This window comes from Equus przewalskii, chromosome 2 (assembly GCF_037783145.1).
Source record: "Equus przewalskii isolate Varuska chromosome 2, EquPr2, whole genome shotgun sequence".
Lineage (NCBI taxonomy): Eukaryota > Metazoa > Chordata > Mammalia > Perissodactyla > Equidae > Equus > Equus przewalskii.
In genome coordinates this window covers 30,317,938-30,337,230 of record NC_091832.1, presented here as the reverse complement: position 1 = coordinate 30,337,230, position 19,293 = coordinate 30,317,938, and the positions used below count along the sequence as shown (strand labels likewise).

At 52.2% G+C, this 19,293-nt stretch overlaps 1 long non-coding RNA gene across 2 annotated transcripts; it reads right to left on the bottom strand.

Moving 5' to 3' along the window:
- Window positions 1-14,778: 14,778 nt before the first annotated feature.
- Window positions 14,779-18,203, bottom strand: LOC139081975 (uncharacterized). 2 transcript variants are annotated; one of them, XR_011537557.1, is made up of 3 exons: window positions 18,137-18,203; window positions 17,387-17,608; window positions 14,779-17,295 (listed from the first exon to the last, which is right to left on the bottom strand). It is a non-coding gene; the product is annotated as an uncharacterized lncRNA (long non-coding RNA). The 2 variants fall into 2 exon arrangements; XR_011537556.1 differs by lacking the exon at window positions 18,137-18,203 and having other exon boundaries at window positions 17,387-17,623.
- Window positions 18,204-19,293: the final 1,090 nt, after the last annotated feature.

Sequence of the window (19,293 nt, the reverse complement as noted above, 5' to 3'; positions counted from 1 at the left end):
CTCATTTACTCAAAATCAAGTCAGTACTGTCAGTGGCAGTGTTGTCTGCCCTCCACCCTCAAGCACGCAAAGGCCATTCCGTTCCCCACAGCCTAAGTCAGATCGTAGTACGGCTCAAAACTCGCAGAGGGCTTTCTGCCTCAGAGTAAAACCCAGATTTCTTACTCACATGCAAGACCCAATGGCGCTGGGTCAAATGTGTTTTAGCTCCTTGATGCCCCTCCATCTGCTGAAGCCGTGCCTGCCGCCTTGCTCTTCCTGGAACGCTTCAAAGTTGCTTTCTCTTTCACGGCCTTTGTTTCCACTGTTCCCTCATCCTGGATGGCACTGCCTCCCAGTCCTTCCGACTTGGTTTCCCTCAGACAGGCTTCCATGACTCCTCCTTTGTTTTCATGTATAGCAATTATTACTGCCTAAAATGATACATTTTGCTCCCTAGGAACTTTAGTCTTGTTCATAAGTGTCCCCAGTGCCTGGTACATAGTAGTAGCACAAATATTTGATGAGCAGATGAATAGGTAAGTTTAATTGACTATTACTGCCTCTGTATTTGCCAGGAGGTACTCGAGTTTGAGGTAAAGAAAATTATCTTCTTTTTTTAGATTGGCACCTGGGCTAACAACTGTTGCCAATGTTTTTTTTTTTTTCTGCTTTATTTCTGAAACGCCCCTGGTACATAGTTGTATATCTTAGTTGTAGGTCCTTCTAGTTGTGGGATGCGGGACGCCGCCTCACTGTGGACAAGCGGTGCCGCATCTGCTCCCAGGATCCGAACCCTGGGCCGCCACAGCGGAGCACGTGAACTTAACCACTCGGCCACGGAGCCGGCCCCAGACCATGGGTTTCTACCATAGCTTCCTACCATGTAACATTGGTCAAGTTACTCGACCTCTAAATGCTACCCTTTCCTCGTCTATATGATGGAAATGTTAGTGGAATCTACCTCAGAGTTGTTTTTGAAGACTTAAATTTGTCAGTTAATACATACAAACCAATGATAACACAAAGAGAGGTTTCCATTTTCTTTATATGACATTCTAGTAATTATGGCAAATTTGAGTTTAGATGTCTAAAAAGGATTTTAGATCATAGCCCTATTCAATGCAATTTTATTCTTTTTCTCTTTTAGATATAATTTGCGTAGCATAAAACTCACCATTTTAAAATGTGCAATTCACTGGTATTCAGTATATTCACAAGGTTATCCAGCCATCACTTCATCAAAAAGAAACTCCATCAGCAGTCACTTCCCATTCTCCTGACAGCCACCCCAGTCCCAGACCTTGGCACTTACTTTCTATAGATTTGGCCTCTTCCGGACATTTCATTGGAATCATACAATATGTGGCCTTTTGTGTCGCTTCTTTCATTTAGCATAATGTGTTCAAGGTACAGCCACGGCACTCCATCTCTCTTTATTGCTGAACAGTATTCCCTTGTATGAATATAGCACATTTTGTTGATCCATTCATCTGTTGGCCATTTGGGCTGTTTCTGCTTTCCCGCTCTGAGGAATAAAGCTGCTGTGAACATCTGCATACAAGTTTTTGTGTGGACATGTGTTCTCTTAGGTATATATACCTGGGAGTGGAATTGCTCGTCATACGGTAACTCAACTTTTTAAGAAACTGCTAGACCATTTTCCAAAGCAGTCACACCATCTTAAATTCCCACCAGCAGTATATGAGGGTTCCAATCTCTCCACATCCTTGCCAACACTCGTAACCAGTCATTTTGATGATAACTGTCTAGTGGGTGTGACATACCTCATTGTGGTTGGATTTGCATTTCCCTGCTGACTAATGGTGTTGAGCATCTCCTCATGTGCTGATAGACCACAATGCCGTTTTAAGCTGATTTGTCTCTGCTTGAAAATATTTCTGAAACTGTGGCTGCAGGTCTCTTGGGGTCTGTAGGATAGAGCTGATAATGCGTTTGTAAAGTACTTTGTAGCGCTCTCATACCCATTGTGGAGGTTGGGGCTGGGGGCCTAGGGCCAAACAAAAATTTGTTCCCGTTTTGTAAAGAGGATCCAGGAGGCTCAGAGAGTGAGTGACTTCAGGTAATGGGTGGACGCAGGTCTAGTTAACACTGTCCCTCCCACCATCTCATAACCCTATTTTTCTCACTAGACCTGTCTAGTAGTATAACAATCACATAAGATGATGAAGGTAGAAACACTGCCCAAATATGTGTGGTTATTAGAAGAGCATTGGGATTTAGGATGCAGCTTATTACCCTGAGAAATCCAAGTTTAGAACTGGAAAATTGCATGGCATCAATATTCTGAGGACCCAACTCTGCTCAGGCCCTGAAATACCAGCTCCAGGAATCTGCAAGAGCTTTTTGCCCTTCGGAAGCTTATTTGCAGTATTTTTCGTTTGAAAGACCCATCTTAGCTCATCCCAAACTGCCTTTTGACTCTTAGGAACTCAATTATTGCTGTCTTCCTAATTGGTCTTCCGTGTAAATCTGTTTTCAAAGGAAAGATGAATTGATAGGATCCGAAATACAAGTTTTCCTAAAGCTCTTTGCAAAACCCTTACACCTCGTCCGTATGCAGTAAGTTGGCAGGTTCTCATAAGGGGTTTACCAAGAGGCCCTTTTATTTCAGGTGTGTCAGGGGGAGGAGTGGACACCCTGATTCCCAAGAGTGGCTTCATGTTTGCAGAGAGCTGTGGATGCCTGTCACTGATGGTGCAGTCATAAACTCTTCAGCTGAAAACTACCTTAAGGAAGTGTTTTGCAGAATGCAGGCTGAGACCCAGCAGTGAACTGTAAAATTTAGCGGATCACAACCAGCATTAAAAGAAAAAAATGAAACTAAATTTCAGTGTGAATTGCATATGTACATTAAGTATTGTTTCATGAAGAGTGTGTGTCTGTGCAGGCGTGCATGTGTGTGTGTGTGTACTGGGTTGCAGTGTACTCTGTGTTCTGATGTGACTCATAGCCAACAAAATAGAAAGCCACTACCTTACAGATCATCACTGGCTCTTGTTTTTTTTTTTTGGCTGAGGAAGGTTTGCCCTGAGCTAACATCCACTGCCAATCTTTCTCTTTTTGTATGTGAGCTGCCGCCACAGCATGGCCACTGACAGACAAGTGGTGTAGGTCTGCACCCAGGAATGGAACCTGGGCTGCTGAAGTGGAGCGTGCCAAACTTAAGCACCAGGCCCCTGGGTCTGGCCCACGTCCCTCAGTTTTTAAACTGCCCTCCAGAGCCCTATGTAGGGGGAGTTATGGTTTGGCTTTTCTCCGTAGATGGGGCTACGAGTAGTATCCATCGTTGTTGAAGGACTGAGAGATGATACTGGTAAGCCTTGCAGACGCCTCGCTCTGCTTCGATTTTTTTTTTCACTTTGACCTTCCAAGTGGAATTCTGTTTGAATAAAGGGATCTACAACCAAAAACCACATAAAAAGAACAGACCTAGGCCTCGCCCTGGTCTTCTACAGATCAAGTCTAAAGAGGGGATCTGGCCGCCCTAAGGTGCTGCACACCTCTTAAAGCCATGGCTCCCAGGTCCTTTCCCGCTCCATGCTGCCTCAGCCAGGAGGCTCAGTCACCCAACTTTAGTTCTGTTGTAGGGGAAGGAAACAGAGCGCGAGTCACCGGTGCCTCTGAAGCAGGGGTAGGTTTCAGTGGATGTCAGCGATGTGGAAGGAAGGACCCCATCCAGGAAAAGGACATGGAAGAATGACCCGTGTGAACCCGAAGTCCAACATGTGCTATTTCAAGAACCTCCCTGGGGCTGACCCCGTGGCCAAGTGGTTGGGTTCGTGTACTCTGCTTCGGTGGCCCAGGGTTTCGCCGGTTTGGATCCTGGGTGTGGACCTAGCCCGGCTCATCAAGCCACGCTGAGGCAGTGTCCCACATTGCAGAGCCAGAAGGACCTACAACCAGACTACACAACTATGTACTGGGTGGCTTTGGGGAGAAGAAGAAGAAAAAGTTTAGCAACAGATGTTAGCTCAGGTGCCAATCTTTAAGAAAAAATACCAAAACATTCTAATTACCATTTTAAACAAAAGAACCTCCCTGGGACAAGCAGCCAGGGACCCTTCGGGCATTTTAAACAGGGAGGCTTCGGCTCACACAGCCCGCGTGACCAGTGGGAGGTGGTAAGCCTGAGCGGCCTCAGCCCCGCCTGGAGGGAGAAGCCCACCCCGACCAGCGGGACCCAGCCAAGCAGCCAGGATTGCCAAGCGGCTGCCAGGCGCTCCAGGCCTGTGATTTCCCACTTCCGTTCCTTGGCACTTTCTCTTGCTGCTCTCTGCCTGGAATGTCCTTTCTTGTCTCCTAATGTCCAAATCCGTTTTGGACTTATAAATGTTTTTAAGATAATGTTTTCTAATTATAAAAGAAAATACATGCTCACTTTTAGAGAATTTGGAAAACAAAAATATAGAGGAAAAGAAACGGCAAACCCATCATCCAAATATAACCAGGGACACCTGTCTGAGGCCAAGTGCTCTTCCTGACTACACCCAGCCCACGCGGAGCTCCGCTGCCCGAACACAGGGAACGAATCAGGCTTTTCCCTATATAGTTATAAGGACATATGTGGCCACAAATATCAGAATCATGCCACGTATGCATAACATTTAATGTTCTTTTTTTTTTGAGGAAGATCAGCCCTGGCTAACATCTGCTGCCAATCCTCCTCTTTTCGCTGAGGAAGACTGGCCCTGAGCTAACATCCATGCCCATCTTCCTCTACTTTACATGTGGGACGCCTACCACAGCATGGCTTGCCAAGCAGTGCCATGTCCGCACCCGGGATCTGAACTGGCAAACCCAGAGCTGCCAAAGCAGAACGTGCGAACTTAACCACTGCGCCACGTGGCTGGCCTCTTAATGTTCTTTTTTCCGTTGGGCGTGTCATGAACTAAAGTTGCAGACTACATTTTAAATGTTTTCTGTAACCAGGAGATTTGGAAAATAATTTTTAAAAAGTAAATTACCCCATGCCAACATCAAAACACAGCTACAGTTCTCCCTTTTGTATATTTCCTACCTAGTTATTTAAAAAAAATTTTAGATGCCTCTATTTATGTAGATACCTCTAGGTAAAATGGTCATAATGGCACTCTCCTCATAGGCTTTTGGGGAGGAGTAAATGCGATGACCAAAATGCCTCAGCGGAGCTCATGGTGTATGGCAGGGGAGGGGGGTGGGAGCCGAGGGGCAGGTGGGTAGTGACGAAACCCTACGATTGGGGACATAAGAGAGGGGAGCAGTGCGGTGTGGCAATGGGCAAGAACAAGGCTCCGCAGCCAGCTTCTCAGCTACAGACGTTCTGTGAGACCCGGCCGTGGCTTCCCCTCCCTCAGCCTCAGTTTCCTCTTCTGTAAAATGGGCATGGATTCAATAAGGTAATGCATGCAGAGGGCTCAGCCTGTGTCCGGCACATCATGAGGGCTCCATCGATGGGAGTTATGACAATGTTTTATCAAATCTTGGATGCCGGCAACTGGAGAACGCGCTGCCATCTATTAAACTTGTCATCTGTTCATTGTAAAGATACTTTGTGATTTCAGAGAGGTCGAGATGTAGGGGGGGAAGGTGTCTTAGATGTCATTATATACAGTGTTATTATGCGCTGAAGGATCTGGAACACTGAGGAAGAGGTCCTGACCGAGCCCAGAGACGCACTCATGTGTCACTCGATTTCTCAGTCCCTCTCTGAGCTTCTAGCTCCATTTTGTGTCTCTGCCCGCGGTCAGCGGTTGTCTCGGATTCCTCCACCAGGGGGCGCGCGGGCCCGGCGCCTGGCGCGGCGCTCACGGCCTGGAAGAGCATCCTCCCTCCCCTCCCGCCCTCTCCGTCTGCCGCTTTCCCCTTCCCTCCATCCAGAGGCCCTGATTCCGGGCTCAGAGGCTCCCTGGAGGTGCCAGCGCTGGAGGAACAGCCACGGGGCCTCGCGGTGCCCTGGCCCCACTGCATCCCAAGTTGGAATTCCTCCCGGAGGCCCTCAGCTCTCCCCAGCTCTCACACACCTTTGGTTACAGGAAACTCACTACTTTATGAGGATCCTGTTGTGGAAGGAAGTCATGTCGTGGTCGCGCACTTGGGCTCTGAAGACAAACCCAGCTGGGTTCGGACGGCCCAGCCTTGCCCCTCGCTCGGCCGGTGCCTCAGACCCCGTCTGCTCTGTTTATGGGCGAATCCCCGGGCCGGCGCGGAACAGACACTCATTTGCTGAGTAAATGAACAAACCCAGTCGTTCTGCGCACCTGCGCACCGCTCTCCTCCCCCGTGGAACGGGCTTCAGAATAGTACTTACCTCGTCAGGTTGTGAGGATTAACCCAGGCAGGACCTGGAAACAGGCGCAGTCCCATGCCTGCACGTAGTAAGTCTTCAATAAACATTTCTTTCATTTTCCTTTCTTTTTTTTTTTTAAGGTTGGCACCTGAGGGGCCGGCCCCGTGGCTGAGTGGTTGAGTTCACACACTCCACTTCAGTGGCCCAGGGTTTCACTGGTTCGGATCCTGGGCGCGGACATGGCACCACTCATCAGGCCATGCTGAGGCGGCATGTCATATGCCACAACTGGAAGGACCCACAACTAAAATATACAACTACGTACCAGGGGGCTCTGGGGAGAAAAAGCAGAAAAAAAAAAAAAAAAAGATGGGCAACAGTTGTTAGCTCAGGTGCCAATCTTTTTTTTTTAAACAATTTTATTTTTCCTTATTTCCTTTATTTTCCCTTCATGGCCTTTGGTCCTTCACCTACAATGAAGAATATGCCATGATTCCATGACCAGTGGTGGAGATGGCTGTGGGAAAACCACACTGTTCTGTTGACTCATGACCCATCATGTTCATCTTTCCACTGGCTGCTCCTGTTAAGACATGACTTTTCCATCCTGGACTTGCCCTTAAAAATTTGGCAAAAATTGCCAGGGCTCTCTGAGTCAGTGCACTTTGTGGGGAGGGGGACAGAGGAGTCACATGGCCAAGTGGAAGGGTTCTGATCAGCCTCCACACTGCCGTGCTGTTTGACCTTGAGCGAGTCCCTTCTCCTCTCTGGGCCTCTGTGTCCTCCCTTATGAAAGCAGAAGTTTGGACTAACACGTCTGTGGATGCTTTAGGATTTTCTTAGCTCCCTTCTGTCCAGAGGAGACATGAAACTTAAGGAATAGCTTTACTTCAGACAAGCCGGGTCTTGTGCGATCATTCATATCTTAGCAGAGATAAGAGCATACGCTTCATACCCTTTGCCTCTGCCATCTCATTGGATCCTCCCAGCAGCCTATGAGGAGACAGGACAAGGCAGAGCTACAGGACAGACAAGGTCTCACCTCCAGGACCTGTCACAAAACAGCCACTGTCGTTTCCTGAGTGATGTCTGCTCCCTGTTGGCCAAGTTCTTTGTGCGTAATCATCTTGTTTCATTCTCCTGTCAACCCCAATGAGTGGTTGCTATTATTACCCTCTTTCACAGATAAGGTAACTGAAACCCATGGGCTGAAGTAACTGGTCCGTGGAAAATGCAGCCAGAGTAACAGTGGCGCTGAGATTCCAAGCCAGCCTGACTGTCTCAGAGCCTGTCCATGTTTTCCATCACACAACACGCCCTCGTGGTATTAACAGGAGCGCGAGGGAGGAAGGCCGGGCGGGGAAAAGCTAGGATGCCCGAGACTTCGGTTCTTGAACCAACTTGGCACATTTGCTTCTTCTGTAGCCAGGGTGAATCATGGGTCTCTCTGAGCCTCAGTTTCTTTCTCTGTAAAATGGGGATAAGGACTCTCCCCTGAATTGTGAGGACTGGGGAAAAACATTTTCAGCGAGGGCACGAATGTGAGCCTTCCTTGTGTCCTGCAAAGAGCTGTCTAAACATAAGAGCTGGTTGTTTTCCTTAATCCCAGAGCAGGAGTGGGGCGGGAAGGGGCAGTCTGACGGGGGGCCAAGTGCCCTGGAGTGGCTGTTTCTACCCTTGGCACAGATGAAGTCCCCAGGAAAGGAGGGGGCAGGGTGGGAGGAAAGGCCAAAACCCTGAGTTCTTATCTAGAACTTTCCCTCCACTCCTGAGCCCCCCAGGAGAAGAGAAACTTCTGGACTGTCACCACTGAGTTCCAAGCATTCCAGAGGGCTCAGTGGGGAGACAGTCTGTCATCGCCTGACACAGCATCAACCATAGAGAGGCCCGGATGGGCTGGCTGTATTCCTCCCCTCTCAGCCCCTGGCCCTGCCCTGCCCTGGTCCAACTGTTGAGAGCCCGGCCGGCCGCCCAGCCCCCGTGGCCTGTCCTACTAAGGGGAGTGCCCGGCTCCAGCAGTGATGACCAACGGCCCAAGCCCACGGAGGGGCAGCTTTGGAGGGCAGCTGGAATTTGAAGTCAGAGGCCTGGGCTGTGGTCCTGGGTTACTCCCTTCCCCTCTCTGGGCCTCAGTGTCTCCACTGTGAAATAGGAACATTCGCTCGGGGGTACTGGCGCCCCGCGGTTCTGGTGCTTGAGTCTGGTCCTCAGTTTAAGCAACGGCCGCCTGCTACACCTGTCACGAGGGCTGCTCCTCGATCCTGCCCCTGGGCTGCTGGAAGGACAGCTTCCTCTGCATGCGCCACCCTCAACAGGACTCCAGCCCAGGGATTTCACACCCCAGCCATCTTCATACTTTCGTGTCTCTTATTCTTCCTTAATTCCAGGTCTTTCTTGCTCCCAAGTAGACTGAGAGACTGAGGACGAGAGACTGGGCCTGCTTACCCCTGTGCTCCCCTCAGAGCCCAGAACAGCACCGAGCACAGACCAGAACCTCACACCCGTGGCTGACTGTGCTGTCCGGCCGTCCTTGAGGCCCTTGATGAACAATTGCTGGATCCTTGTGCCTTTGGGATAGAGCTCTGGCCACACGGGGAGGAAACCCGGCTTCTGCCCGGCTCCATCCCAGTGAGACCGTACGACCTCAGGCAGGGTCCTTCCCCTCTCTCAGAAGCACCTGCGGTTTTCAAGATGCGCTCAGTGGAGATCAAGTGGACACTGCGGCTCTGAGTGGAGCCTGCGGCAGCTACTCCTCGGGAGCGGGAGAGGCCAAGGGCAAGAGCTGGCCCACCAATCCTTACCCCACCGCCCAGCACTGCTCCATCCTTCACCTTCAACTTTTCCACATGGGGCTTTCACATGAGATGTTTTATTTTCTTCTGTTTTTACTGAGGAAAACCAATACACTATTAACTGACATATTTAAAGTGTATGATGTGATAAGTTCTGACATATAGATATAGTCGTGAAACCACCAAGACTGTGAACATATCCCTCACCCTCGAGATTCCTTGTGTCCCTTTTTAACCCCCCGCCCCATTACCCAGAGATCACTGAGCTGCTTTCTGTCACTGCACACCACTCGGCATCTTCCAGAATTTTATGTAAATGGATCATACAGTATGGACTCTTTTTTGTCTGGCTTTTTTCACTCAGCAGAATTATTTTGAGATTCACCCATGTTGGCACGTGTACCAATAGTTTGTTCCTTTTTAATGGTGAGTGGTAATCTGTTGTATGGAGACAACACAGTTTGTTTGTCCATTGACCTGTTGGTGGGCATTGGGGTCATTTCCAGTCCTTAGCCATACAAACGGGCTGCCATGAAGGTTCCTTCCACAAGATTTGAATGGAAGAAGTTGCACTATGAAAAAAAAAGGTAGGCGGGATGGTCCCCAAAGTCACAGGCTTTCAAGGACCTGGAAGCTGTGATGGGCCACGCCGGGGAGTCCAGGACCAAGGGAGCTGACTTTCTGAGCTCCTCCTGGTGCCGAGCTCCTGGCCGCATTGGCTTGTTTACTCACAGTGTGTCTGTGAAACAAGTGCCATTGCTATTCCCAGTTTACAGACAAAACGGCTGAGACACAGAGATGAGGACGTGGCTGTCCCATGACACACGTCAGGGTGTGGCAGCACGGTGACTCAGACCCCAGGTCTGGCTGCCTCTGAGCCCAGGCTGGTAGCCACCGCAGGCCTGAAGAGAACCAGCTCTGGTGCCTGGCCTCCTGCGCATCACTGTGGGGTTGGGGTTGATATCTGCGATGGATCTCACCGTGCGGGGCCCACTGGAGACACCGGGTCAAGCCTGGGATGGTGGGAGGCCCGGTGGGGAGCTGGGGCAGGAGCGGAGGCAGGAAGTGAGTCGGCCACGTTACCGAGGGGCCCCCGGTCCTGGCCCTTGTTGTGCAGAGGCCACTGGACTTCCCATCTCTGTCCTCCCCTATGATGTTCAGACTCTCTGTGAGGTAGGATCTACCGTCTCCATTTCACAGATGAGAAAACTGAGGCTCAGGAGAATGCATCAGTTAGGATTCTGTCAGCTTCAAGCAACAGAAAAGCCAGCTGAGAGTGGCTTAAACAATTGAGACGCCTATCTGATCAAAAACTTAAAGTTCTAGGTTCGGCAAGCTCCAGCTGGGTAACCCAGGGCCTCCCAGGCCTTCCGGACCCAGGCCCTTCCACTAGTCTCTGGCTCCAGCCTCTCCTCCTGCTCATCCCTCCCTCACGGCCCCAAAATGGCTGCAATGTTTCCGAGGCCACAAGCCACAGAGGCCCCAGAGGCAAACAGAGAACTCTCTCCTCCCTTGTCACCCCTTCGAAGAGGGAGGCGACCCTCCCAGCAGCTCCCAGCAGACTTCCCCACACTTCTCATTGGCCAGAATTGCCTAAAGCAATCACGGGGTAGGGGAATGACACCTTCTGTCAGGAGTCCCCTCCCAGCAGGAGGCCAGGGGCGCTGAGATGGGGGCCAACAGCATCGGGGTTTTGCTTGTGCGGAGAAGCGGCCTGCCTCAGAGAAGAGACTTGCTCAAGGTCGCACAGCTGGTCAGAGGCGGAGCAGAGCCCTGAAGCACCCAGAGGTGTAGGGCCCTGCCTGTTATCCTCTGACATCTTTACTGTCCTCATTCCATAGAGGGGAAAATGGAGGCTCCTATTGGTGGAACCCACGAGCCTCCTTCGGCCGCCCCGTGGCTCCATTAGGACCCTCTGCGTAATAATAACATTAATACTTTATGTGTCAACCATATATTATCTTGTCATCTACAAGGTAAGATGCTATCATTTTTCTCATTTTACAGAGGGAGACACAGAGCCACAGAGAGAATAAGAAACTTGCCTGAGGTCACAAAGCCAGAAAGTGCTATTTGAACCCTGTCTGGTATTTCAGGAGCCCACATACCAAAAGGTTAAGGGTAGACCCTGGGGGAGGCCCAAGGCAGTGAGTCGGGGGGGAGGGGGGGTGAGGCAGCCCCCAGGCCAAATAGAGAGAGCCAAGCGGTAACTAACAGGTGAAAGCCAGCTACTTGGGAAGCCCTGTGGCTGAGGAATGGGGCCGGGACCAGGCCAGCTGGCAGGCCCAGCCGAGCCTGCAACACGATCCCAGGAGCAGTCAGCCCCGACCCGCCTCCCCTCTCCGGTTCCAGGTCTCCCACCCAGGCCCCTGCAGGAGCCTGAAGGAGAGATTCCGGTTTGATGGGCAACAAGTGCTCACAGGACAACCCAGCAAACCACAGACGCCCGACAGCCCAGAAGAAGCTCACGGAGGTTTTGGTTCAGTGCCCCATTTTCCAGACAGGGAAACGCCGGCCAGTCTCGCATAAAGGGCTTCGTTTGTTTTTGTCTGTTTAATTCACTGCCTCATCCCTGTTGCCTAGAACAATGCTTGGCACATAGTAGGCATTCAATAAACATTGGTAGGATGAATGACTGACTCATCAAATGAACGTAGGTTTTCCGAGGCACTTAGCATTGCAACAGAAAGCTGGCTGTCAGAACAGAGCCTCTCCTCCAACCCCTCACGGCCTCATGGCTGGGAAGACGGGGGGTCAGACTTGAGGGTACGGGCTCTCACACACACACAGGCTCCCAGGGGCACAACATTTGATGCATTTCCCCCAACACCAGACACACAGCCTCTCTTTAGTTACAAGGACAGAACTCACTCTGCCCGCTGAGGCGTAAATCAGAAGCAGGGATCCTGGCAGGTCACGGTGCCACGCAAGGGCAGGAAAGGCAGCTGGAGCTCCGAGCCAGAAACAAACCAGAAAATAAAAAATGACGTTACTCGCCACCACCTTGCCCCTCTGGTCTGCCCACCCGCTTTTTTCTTCCCTCCCCTGATCATCAGCTCTCGCCGGGCTCCTGGCTGCCTCAGGCTGGGCTTTCTGGGTCCTCTCAGTTCAAAGAACCAGCAGAGACTGGGCATCAAGGTCTCCATCTCAAATTCTAGGAGCCTGAACTTGACTGGCCAGCTGTGGCTGGGAGCCGCCTGGGTCCCGGGGCCACAGGCCACAACCCGAGAGGAGCAGCCCCTGAGGAGGAGGATGTGGGCGGCCTCTTTAAAAGGAATGTGGAGGGTGGAAGAAGGATGCCTTCCCATCCAGCCAGCTGGAATCCCTTCCCAGCCCCCATCCTTCAGACACGAAGCCTTGACCATCTCCCGTGATGGAGCTCTTCCTACCCACACAGCACAATGTCACCCATTGTCCCTTATTACTCATTATTGGTTGAGGGCGCTTAAGTCATCCTTTCTTTCGAGCTAGCCATTGATCATTTGCTCACGTCTGTGGGGAAGTATTTGCGCAAGATTAAGTCAAGGCCACCCGACTGTTGCCTCATTCTGCTTCCTCGGTTGCTATAAACAATTTTTACACCTTGCAAGTCCAAACCCCATATAAGAGAGGATCTGATTGGTTCTTCCACTTGCCAACTTGTCATGGCCGCCCCTATTGGCCAGAGCATTCACACTAGCCCCCTCCCCCGTGGGTGGCCGGCCAAGCCTAGAATGGCTGCCTGACGACAGCGGCCCGCCCCTCCCGGGTCACTGGTGGTTGGGGTCATTCTTAGCTTTGGTTTCTGCAAACGTTTTCTCTGCGGATCCTGATTTTCCTGTGAGCGCTTCCCTGCGCTGCTACCCCCGCCCCAATTCTTTGTTCATTGTTTACAGATTCTTATTCTTCGCCTTCCGGGCGTTTCCCCACCGTTTTCCTGCTGATTGCACATTAGGACACAGCTCTGCTGCGTACATCCTTTGGGCAAGTCCCTTCCCCTCTTTGACCCTCAGTTTCCCCATGTGGATATTGGGGTTGGTAATTCCCACCTCACAGGGTTGTTGAGAGGGTGAAAGGAGTCCGTGTATGTGGGAGCTCCTGCCATGGAGCTGAACACCCAGCAAACTCTGTGTCTGTCCTTCCTTTTGGCTTCAGCCCTCACTTAAAGCTGTCAAAGACCCAGGGAGTCAGAGCTGGACTAGGAGAGAGAAGAGGCCTGAGTTCAAACCTCCGCTGGGCATCTAACTTGCTGTGAAAGTCCCTTGCCCTCTCTGGGATCAGTTTCTTCATCTGTCCAGTAAGGATTGGACCACAGGAGCATTTCCCAAACTGCGAAACAGGGGTTAACAGCACACCATCAGCAAAGAGAGAGAGAGAGATTGAATCTTTGAGCGAACATGTTGGGGAAAGCCACTTAACACCTATTAGAATAATGAAGGCTCTGAGGCTGTGCTATCCAATGTGGTGGCCACCAGCCACATGTGGTTATGGAAACTGAAATTTGAAATTCAGTTCCTCAGTCTCAGCAGTCACATTTCAAGTGCCCAGGAGACCCGATGGCCAGCGGCACCGTATTGCCCAGAAGGGACCAGAGCATTCCCTTGATGGCAGAAGGTGCTGTTTGGTGCTGCAGGTGGAGGGGCCTGCTTCTCTTTAATCCAGAACTTCCCACGCACATTTGACCGCACAACCTCTGTGGAGCATCTATGGCGGACCATAAGAACTAAGGCTGTTCCCAGGAACATGGTCTGGAAGATGTTGGGTTAAAGGATTGCTCAGGGCCCTTCCAACGCCAAGAGTGGAGGAGGGGAAATGTTCTGGCAACCGAATTCCTCTTAGGGGAGGGAGCTGCCTGTGCTCAGCAGTCCTCTTGGCTCAGAAGACATTGTAACTGTGGGGAGAGAGCCCTTGATGCGCTGGGACACGCTGGGGAGGAGGGGAGGCAGAGAACTTAACTGGTCAGGGTGATAAAGGAAGTGGAATTTGGAGGGGAGATGAGAGAGCACATGAGAGTGGTTGGAAGGTGGGAGAGGTTCTGGCAACCTGGTGGGAAGATGGAGCCAAGGCAGGAGAGGGGCCAGGGTGGCTGAAGGCTCTGAGAAGAGAGAGCACTGATGCTCCATTTTAAATCATCTGTACAAGCTGCATTGCAATGCCAGTGCCCTCGGCCCTCACCCGTGAGTCAGCAAATGTCTCCCGTGACTTCACACATGACCCTGGGGAAAGTTAAGAAAAAAGGGCTGCGTTCTACCAGAGGGCTGCCAGGGTTGTAGAAAGGGCCTTCAAGGGAGTTGAGAGCTGGAGGAGACGGAGAATTCAGCAGAAGCAGGTGCCAGGGAAGGAGGACTAGAAGAGGTTGACTAGCAGAAATGAAGCCCCTCCCTAGGAGGCCCCAGGCACACTGGGAGGTGAAGTGGTTCTAAAAACATGGCCCCCAAATTCTTTGACACTCCTCCCATTGAGAGGTGGCGTTCTGGGTGCCCCCCCCCCTTGAATATGAGCTTTGTGACTGCTCAACCAATGGAATATGGTGGAAGTGACTCAAATCTTAAGAGTCTGGTAGGTTCCACTTTCTATTTCTGGGGCTAGTTATTCTTGAAATCCAGCTGCCATGCTGTGCCCAGGGTACATGAAGAGGCCGTGCGTGGATGTTCTGGCCAACAGTCCCAGCTGCCATCCCGGTTGACAACCAGTGTCAACTGCCAGACACGGGGGTGAGGAAGCCTGTGGTCACTCCAATGCCATTCACCTTTTATTTGCGACCACATGAGCAAGAACCCCTCTTTGAGCCCAGTCGGCCCCTAGAACTCTGAGAAAGAATAACAACATGGCATTGTTTTACACTACGAAGTTTTGGTTGATTCATTTTGCAGTGATAGTTTAACTGGAACAGGAGACAAGCCATAAATCTCATCACAGGGGGACAGCCCATGAGAGCCAATTTTTCCTGAAATCTTAAAGCATAGGGGAGCCCTCCACAAGCTGTTATACCTGGAAGATGACAGGGGTGACAGCTGGACGAACTTGCTGTGAGACAGTTTCTGCTGTGACCTTGAGGAGACTGTCCAGGGGAGAGAGGGAAGGGTGTCAAAAATGACTCCAAGTTTCTGTCTGGGGCACCCGTCCTCAGTGACAGCACGAGCTGCCACCGGGAGGAGGGGAAGAGGATGCCAGGTTTGGAGACAGATGATGAGGCCAGTTTTGTTGTTGCATTTGCGAAGTGTTTTCTGTAAATACCAGAAGCTGCTGACAGATGAGTGAAAAACAGGAATCCTTGCCGGAAGCTTCAGACCCTCTTCCCAAAGCAAAGAGACGAGGAATCCCAAACCTCATTCATAAATACCCACACGAGCTTCTTCCTTCGCTCATGCGTAAGCAAAGCATCCAGACAGGAGCATCCAGACAGGAACATCCAGACAGGAGCACTCAGACAGGAGCATCCAGACAGGAGCACTCATACAGGAGCACTCAGACAGGAGCATCCAGACAGGAACATCCAGACAGGAGCACTCAGACAGGAGCATCCAGACAGGAGCACTCATACAGGAGCACTCAGACAGGAGCATCTAGACAGGAGCACTGAGACAGGAGCATCCAGACAGGAGCACTCAAACAGGAGCACTCAGACAGGAGCACTCTGTGTGACAGCACAGACCTGGAGCCGGCCTGCGGGAGGTGGAAGCCAGCCCTGCTCTTACGAGCCGCCTGGCCTTGGGCAGGTGACATAATCCCTCTGTCTCTCAGTTGCCTTATCTCTAAATGGGGACGACAGTACCTGTATTATTGTCAGGATGAAGCGTGCGTGCATGGAAAACTCTCAGAACAGGGCTTGCTGCACAAGTCCGTATTGCGTGTCAGCTATTCATCCTCAACAGACAATTTTCGAGCGTCTGCTGTGTGCCGGAGCCCGCGTTGCACGGAGGACGCAGCAGTGCACGGACAGACTCAGGCCCCGCCCTGTGGAGCACATGTTCTAGCCCTTCTTCGGCCCCTGGCCCTCTGTGTCCTCAGGTTTTCTTTCAGCTCTATTGTCCCAGGGGGTCCTCAGAAAGGCCCCATGAGGTTGGCACAATGACCTTATCCCCATCTGACAGATGCAGACACTGAGGCCGGGAGAGAACTGATGTTCTCTTTGCACAGAGCCTCGATCTGCTGTCACAAATCTGTGTGTTCCTTCAACAAAGGCACTGTGACACACGTGGTCCAGAGGCCCGTGTCTCCTGAGGGCCAGCTGTGTTTCCTCTGCCTGGAAGCCCTCCAGCAAATGAAATCTCAACTGGGACCAACCTCTCGCCCCAGAGCAGGGACTCTCTGCAGCCCCTCACGGCAGATGTTCTGGAGCCCCAGGTGGGGGCGCTGTGCCCGCGCTGCCCGTCTTCCTGCGTGGGTTCCTGGGGGAGGGGGGTGTTTTTCCACTTGATGTCACCTGATATCTTCTTCACAGCAGCCTGAAGTGCCATCATTTATGATTCATTCCCTCAGGTGAAGTGGTTGCTGCCAGGAACATCTTTTAATTTCTCAAATTCCCCTGGGATGGGCTGCGAACACCTTAGTGAGCTGAGGACTGGTCTTAGAGATGATCACTGTCTTCGAGAGATGACAAAACTCTGGTCCGGGAGGAAGAGTGACTTGCCCAAGGACACATAACCAGTCAGTGGCAAAGCCAGGACGAGAAGCTGGCGTGCTCCCCCTGCGTCCCTGCCCTGGATGGGAGGGACAGACGGACACACGATGCTCCCGTGCGTCTCGGGCTGCTTGGCAGCCTGCACGGAGCTTCCCCATCAGAGCTCACTCGATTCAGGCGCCCCGGTGGGCCCGCCTCCTCACTGATGTGGGACGTGGACAGGAGCTGTCTGGGGCTGCCGCAGCCATGCTCTCTTCTTCCGACAACAGGGCCTGGGTTATTATTTAGGGAACTAGCCTTAGATGTGGTTCACGGGTCCCTGCTCCCGGATCCCTGGAGTGGCCCCGGGTTCTGGCCTTTCTGAGGCCTAGTTTAGCGCCTCCTCCCATTCTGTGGGCAGCCCCAGATCCTCCCGATGCAGCCCCTTTTTTCTTGTTTCGCTTCACTAAGCCAAAGCAGGTCTCTGTCACTTGCTTTTAAAGAGCTTTAATTGACACACCCGCTCCCGGATGAGGAGACGAGGTGAGGCCAGGAGAGGTGAGTAAGATGGAGGGCTGGGACCGCAGCCCCGTCTCCTGCCTCCCAGCCCTGCCTCTGCCTTGCACCACACTGCTGACCTGAGAGGCTGGGTCCTGAGGAAACAGGAAGGTAGAGAGGGTGAGTGAACAGGCCTGAACAGAGAGAGCAAAGCGGTTAACTGAGAGGTTTTGGAGTCAGACAGACCTGAGTTTGAATCCCAGCTGTGTCACTTCCTAGTTGTGGGGTCTTGGACAAGCCATTTCATCTCCTCAGAGCCCACCTTCCCTCAGCTGTACCTTTTTATAGACACAGATCTACAGGAATACAGCTGGTGAGCAGAGCAGCAGGTAGATTTTAGCCTTCACATGCCTCTCTTGGTTGGGTCCCTTGTGCAGTGAACAACCTGGACAGCTGTACCAGAAAGCCCTACAGATAGATAATACTTACCTTATATGGATGCTGTGAGAACTAAATGAGATAATGGATGTAAAATTTTTGGCACTGTGCCCAACACTTACTAAGTGCTCAATAAATAGTAACTAAGTATTGTGACTCAGTCTGGCAGGTCTCTGGTAGTCTGTGACATAACTGCAAGTCCTCAGCTCCTCCCTTTCTCACCACCCACCCCCAAACCTGCTAACCTTTCCTGAATGGCCTCAGTGACCTGCCTCTCCCTCCAGGGCTCTGCAGGTTTGGCCGGCCCACCAGGGAACAGGGTTCTGGCCGGGTTTAGGACACCGTGGCTTTCAGTTTGGCGAGGGCCCCAGATATGCCAGGGCCCAGCTGGCAAGTCCTTCCTGCTCCAAGGTTCTGAAGGTCCCAGCGGCCGGCCCTGCCCTCCAGTCTCCTCCCTCGGACCCGAGGCAGATGGAAATCAGAATGCAGTGGATCTTCAGGGTCCAGCCGCAGCAGGCCCAGAAGCCCCCATGATAGCCCAGGCCCCTCTGACCTCACCCCTTCTCTCTGGGCAGGTCCCAGCAGCAGAGACAGGAATCGCCGGACCCCGGGGCCTCCGGGAGCCACGTGTGCCAGCGCAGCGCCTGCCAGCTCCCAGGCTGACCTCACAATGGCTCCTTTCACCAGGAGAGGAGCTGGCCCGGCCCGGAGCCTGCGGGGGGATGTCCCAGGCCCCAGGGCGTGGGGTGGGAGGTTGGAAACTGGGGAATGGGCTGCTGAGGCTGGGAGAGCTGAAGGATCTCAGCGCCGCATCCACCACCCGATGTCAAGGTGACCGCCCCACAACCGGGGCCACAGGAGATCAGATTCCCTGGGACCCCAGGGCGGGAGGGGTGCAAGTCAGTGTGGGAACAGATGGAGGGAAAGAGTTAGTCATGGGGCTCTGGGGGGAGGGGAGGCTGGGCCCTCAGCCCACGCTCTCACTGGCATCTGCAGGCCCATAGCAAGAGGGTGACGTGGTCTTGGTCCTTGGAACAGCCGTTCCAGTAACAACAGGGGCATCCCAGCCAGGCTTCTTCTGCATCTTCCCCTCCTCTCCGTGCCATCTGCCTCAGGCCTCCAGGATCTCTTAAAGGGTCTTGCACCTTCCTACAAGTATCTCTGCCCCCATCCGCTCCCCCTTCTCGACTCCTAAAGCCCAAATCTGATCTAGGCTGCTCAGTCCCCAAATTAAAGCCTTCACTGGCTCCCCACTGTCCAAAGGACCAGGAGCTCAAGGTCCAGACGGTCATCTTTGCTCACCCAGCACCTGTTCCTTTTCCTTCTGATCTCTAAATGCCTTTATTCCTGGGAAGCCATCCCTGCCCCACTCTCAGTCCATGTGGTTTGGGTGGGGCTCATGTCTCAGGCATGTGACCCCAACCTAGTCAATCAGAGTCTTCTACTCCACCTCCGCACAGGGACTGCTTCAGGCGTAGTCTTATGACCCAAACCAGTCCAGGGAGTTCCATTTCCAGATCCTGTGTTTAAACATTTGGAGAAATGAATGTTTCCTCCTACTGGGCTTGGAACTGGGAGAGTGTCAGCCTGGAGCTGCCCGAATTTGGAAAGGGCCTGCTCCAGAGTGAAGCCAACACAGGGAAAAGCAGAGAGATGGAGGACCAAATCCTGATGGCATCATTTGAAATCCTAGATCCAGCTGTACCTGAAGCAGA